The sequence below is a fragment of the Piliocolobus tephrosceles genome, chromosome 2, assembly GCF_002776525.5.
Source record: "Piliocolobus tephrosceles isolate RC106 chromosome 2, ASM277652v3, whole genome shotgun sequence".
NCBI classification, from domain to species: Eukaryota; Metazoa; Chordata; class Mammalia; order Primates; family Cercopithecidae; genus Piliocolobus; species Piliocolobus tephrosceles.
Genome location: NC_045435.1, coordinates 105,592,750 through 105,598,570, shown reverse-complemented (window position 1 = coordinate 105,598,570; position 5,821 = coordinate 105,592,750).

Here is a 5,821-nt window from a genome sequence, read left to right as displayed (position 1 = left end):
AAAGTGTGTTACTGAAAAGCCACCTGCATGTGTTTTGAATAGTGTCGACCCAGATTGAGCTTCCTGGGAACACCTGCTAATAGCGTGCAGTGCCAGTGGCTTTTTCATTGGCTTGCAAAGGCAGTAACTTGCTGTGAGTTGGGTAATTTTTCCTTCTAACCCTACAGAAAAGGGCAGGACATCCGTAGAAAATATACCAATTTCTTTGATACATCCAAAGTACTTGTTCAATCTTACTAAAATTGAATGAGAGAACTGTGTATGCATTAATATATTTCTGTATATGACAGACAAAAAATGTTTGATGCTGGCTTCTTCCTGATTCTACAAAATTTGTGATTATTTGATGCTGCCAAATTGGTGAAATTAAATGGTTTTATTTTGCAAAACTTTGCAATCCCTTGTGCAAATTGGAAAGAAAAAACTTGAAAAATAAACAAAACCCAAGACATATACAAGGGTATCAAACTATTAGAAAATTTAAAAGCCAACAACTTGAGTTATTTTGATGCCAACCAATGGAATAAAAGTTTTCTATGTTTGTATGACTGAATAGTTGTTTTGTTCTGGCTCCAGATTAAGGTTTTGAAGTCGTAAAGTAAGTGTCTTGCAGATTCATGGAAACTTTTGTTTCCCTGAGCCTTACAGCAGAGTGCTCTGTAGGAGTACTGGGCACAGAACACCCAAAGTAGGATGAGTAGGATGTGCCTCAGCAGAGCCTAAGAACTGGTTTCTGCCAGACTTGGAGAGAACAGCTGGGTCCTCTAGTGTAGATTCTGCAGGAAGGGACCTAGCTTGCAAAGCCGCACACTTGGGTTCTATGCCAATATCTAGTTCTGTGTTTCAGTGAAAATCACTTACCTCTCTGACTCTCACCCTCACCATCTCTCAAATGAGAGGGTTGCACAGAAGGACGCCTAAGGTCATTCTAACTTGAACGATCTGAGAACCTTCATTCTCACCATTCCTGTGTTGAAGTCTTATGTGAAGTTCTGACGTCTAGTTTGTGAAGGTCTGTGAAGCCTTTGTAAAAGTTTCAACTTAGAAAATAACCACTTTTACATGTTGACTGAATAAAACCCCCTTTGCATTTTTCCAGAAAGGAAATCTGATTCCCATGGGGTTACCCCTTTCCTTCCTCCCTCCCTCCCTCCCTCCTTCTTTCTCTCTCTCTCTCCTTCCTTCCTTCCTTCCTTCCTTCCTTCCTTCCTTCCTTCCTTCCTTCCTTCCTTCCTTCCTTCCTTCCTTTCTTTCTTTCTTTCTTTCTTTCTTTCTTTCTTTCTTTCTTTCTTTCTTTCTTTCTTTCTTTCTTTCTCTCTCTTTCTTTTTCTTTCTCTTTCTTTCTCCTTCCTTCCTTCCTTCCCTTCCCTTCCCTTCCCCTCCCTTCTCTCCCTCCCTCCCTCTCTCTCTCTTTCTCTCTCTCTCTTTCTTTCTTTTCTTTTCTGTTCATTTCGTTTCATTTCATTTCGTTTCGTTTTGTTTCATTTTGTTTCTTTCTTTTCTTTTCTTTCCTGTCTGACTCTGTTGCCCAGCCTGGAGTACAATGGCACAATCTCAGCTCACTGCAACCTCTGCCTACTGGGTTCAAGTGATTCTTGTGCCTCAGCCTCCTGGATAGCTGGGACTACAGGCGTGCACCACCATGCCTGGCTAATTTTTGTATTTTTAGTAGAGATGGGGCTTCACTGTTAGCCAGGTTGATCACTATTTATTTTTTCATTAAAAGGATGCACTAATCTGTTCTCCAGTATCATGTCTCCCCTCAAAAGAAACATGTAACTTTGTGGATGAATTATAGACTTTAAATTGCAAAGGCAACTACATCAATATATCCATCTAGGCATATACCATATTATCAAATATGTAAAATGGAAGACATTGGATAAAATGCTTGTTGCTATGAATGAGAAACTTAGCTTGTTTGGTTATGGAAAAAAGTAACAAAAGACTGGAATCAGTAAGGTCTGGCATTGTGGTTTGTTTTGTTTTTCTCTAAATAACTAGACTACCATTTGACACTAAGACATCTACAGAAGCACTGCATAAGGTTTTTACTTTGACTGTAAATTTACATCTTTATACCATTTTCCACATTACACTGAAGTCTTGCCTTCCAGATGGCTTCTGAATTGTTGCCTGCCCCTCATGTTTGATATATAAATTCAGTGTTTCCTATGGAAGGACTTTAAATAATATATATACCTCTGCCTGTTTGTATGTTTAGGTATATAGAATTCTGTAATATGTAAGTGACTTTTAGGCACATACACATGACCTCTTTTATGTGTCAACTTTTTGACTGATGAAAAACTTAACTCTGTTGAGTCCAGAGCAATTCCCTTTGAGTAAAACCTCACAAAAAGTTTGGGGAAAAAATTGCTCCCTGACAAATATTTTGCAGGAACAATAGCTACTTTTCTGGTTGTTAAAGGCAAGCTGAAACCACACTTACATGACAAAACAGTGCATTTCTTATACTCAGAAAGAAATGCAAATCTAAACAGAGAACTTACTTTTTAAAAATAAAGGCAAGAGGGTTTTTTGTTTTGTTTTGCTTTTATTTTGTGGTCTGTTTTTGTTTTTGTTTTTAATATAAAAAGCCCTTTTCTACAGTAAAAGCTTTTTTTCACCCCCAAGAGGTTTAGAACTGTATAGAGATAGTTACATACACGGGCATCTCAAATGAGAGGGCAGCATACATACATGTAATTGGTTGCTTTTTTCTTTCCCTCGGCAGTCTGTAAAAAATGTGAAAATGCTCCTGCTTCTGCCTAGCCATTAAAAGGCAGTGGCTGCACCATACTGTGATTTGGGAGCTGAAGAAAATGGCCAGAACTGACTGATATCTGATAAACAGTAACAGGAGTCAGTTTATTGCACCAATCGTTAAATAATGGTGCTGATTATAAGGCTGCTAACTGCAGATGCTGTAATTGTCTGTCATAAATCTTAGTCATTTGTGACAGAAGCACAATGAAAGGGAGCATCTGCTTGAGGGCAAATGACTTCTGATAAATATCAGCTCTACGAAAATGTACTTGGATGTGTCTCAATATTTTGGAGAGCCATTCATGTTGCTTCCACAAATGTGAAGTTATTATTGGTTTGTATTGATTTTACCACCCTTTTTTTTTTTTTTTAAAGAGACAGAGAGTGACTCAAGGTTGAGTTGAATAGCATCTCAGCTCTTTATCTGATCTACTCATTTCTCTCAAATGCATGTTTGAGTGAAAAAAAATAATTGCACTTTTTTCAGTAGATTGCTGTTCAGAAACACAGCCTGGGAAATTCAATATGCAGCATATAAAAAATAACAAAAGCCAACATTTGTTGAAGAGGGAGGGAACACATTTGGATTTTTACAAAGGTTATTTTTCAGAAAAGATTTTAAATCTAAAATGCCAATCTCTAATGAATTTTAATTGCATGAAAATGAATTTTATGTTCTATTATGCCTATAGAAAAATAGCTAACATTATCGTATTCATTATAAAAATTGCTCAAATAATAGAAACTATACAACAAGGACTTTTGTAAGTTAAAAAAATAACTTGGTAAAAGTTTGTATTAAAATACAATTTGTTTGTAATAAAACCAATATCCACATTTTAAAAACAGCTGCTTTTTCCTAAAACATTTATTTCATTTAGTTGCTATATCCAGGACAGCTTAGAAATATAAAGCAAATAAAATGAGGAAATTCAATATTGTGTTGGGCTCAAACTTAAAAATATGATTTGAAGATGATAAGAGTTATTATTAGTAAGTGCAGGTTACATCTGTTTATAGCTGTTTTTACATTTACCAGAGATGTGGGGCTCTTCACAAATCTTTCCATGTGAAGAAAGTAAATGTTTTTCAGTTTGTTCCATGCAATTCCTGAATTTGAGAGTCCAGCTGAGTGGTCTAGGAGTGGCTTAGGTTTTGGGTCTGAAGAGAAGTGACGACATAACACAAAAGGATAGATGGTGCTCAGAGTACAACTTTCATGTAAGCTGCCTGGAGTCTTTTCTTCTGAACTGCTCTGCTTCTATTTATAACTCAGTGCCTCAGGCTGAAATACCCGGATAAAGTTGTCCATACATCCACAGAACAAAGACTCCAGGGACTGTCACAGTGACACTATTAACTGTTTTACCATCTTATTCACAAGGGGATTTAGATATACTTTTTCTAAAAGGTCGACTCAAATTTTTCCTTGTGTCCTTGGCCATAAAAGGACTTGAACTTATTGGACTTCCTAATGACTCCAATAATTATAGATACCCAGAGCTTCATGGTAACAGCACCCAGGGTGTGGACAACCTTTAGTTAAAGATTCCTTTAAAACAACATCCCTCTGGTATTATTGTACTAAATTTCCTGGGAGAATATCTGAAACAGAGTGCTCTATACTGACCCTAATTTTTAGAAAATTAGATTTTAGAAAGGCAAATTTTGTCAAGAAAGGTAGTTTTGATTGATATATTTAAGAAATAGAAAAACAAGTCCTAAATCTTAACTTTATGTAAAGATATAGAAGAAGGGAGATATACAGAAAAATAGTGTATTTTGGAGTCAGGCCAAACTGGATTTGATTCCTAGCTCTACAAAACAAGTTCTTAACTTCATCCTTCACTTTTACAAATTCACTATTTCTGTTAATACTAGGGTTGTCAGTAAGAAGTCATATCTGTAATTCACTTGATACAATGCTTGACACAAGGGAGACATGCAATAGTTATAGCTATTGTTTGTTATGTAATTAATATTGCGTATTTATTGACTCCTATTGCATATTAATAACAATAACAAAATTTGCTTGCTTGTCTGAGTTTGCATTTGCATATGATTTTAATTCCCCTGATTATATTGTGATTTATTTTCTTCTGGAAAGAAACTGCTGGGAAACTTTGATAAATGGCGAGTTTCTATTTTTCTGGGTATATTTCCACGAGTAAGTAGAAATAAAGCAAATACGTGTTAAATTCCTAAGTCCTGTCTTTCGGGGGTTGGGGATGGTAAAAGGGGTGCAAGGGAAGAACACTCTAACATTCATCCCTGCTTTCACAGACCTTATTGTACTGTTAGGTAGAAAGAACTAGCAGTTGATAATGTATTAATTTTCTCATGTGTGTTAATGAGTGTAGGGCAATAGAAGGTCAGAAGGCCAAAGTAATCAGTGAAGGTACCTGAGCTAAGCTAGGCTTTATGGCCAAATGTGATTTAGATAAGTCCAGTTACCTGATTTCAGTGGGGCCCACAGCATGAGCAGAGGCATGAATATGACATATGGAAAACATAACATATTTGAAAGTGAACTGAAATAAAACAGAGTATATGTTGGAGCAAAATGGGAAATAAATGAAGTTGAATCGGTGGTGGAAGGTGAGGTCCTAGTAGTAGTGTTATTATTTTTATCATCAAAAGCTAGCACTATTAACTCAACTATGTGTCAGATATTAAACTAAGTTCTTTCATGCATAACTTCAATTAAGCCCAACAGCAAGCCCAAAAGATAGTAATATTATTATTCCCATTATTTAGATAAAACAATTAAAGCTTCGTAAATTTAAGCAAGAGCCAGTATTGTGTGATGGTCAAGAGTATAAACACTGTAACCAGACTGCTGTGGTTGAATCTTGGCTTACTAATTACTACCTGTGTGAGCTTGGGCAATTGCTCATCTTTTTTTGCTCATCCTGTGTACCCATTTCTTTACCAGTAAAATAGGAATAATAATGATATCCAGCTCCTAGGTTTATTGTGTGGATCCAACTAGTTAAGTTTATGTTTGTGTGTGTGTATATGTATGTATATATGTACATACATATATACCTAC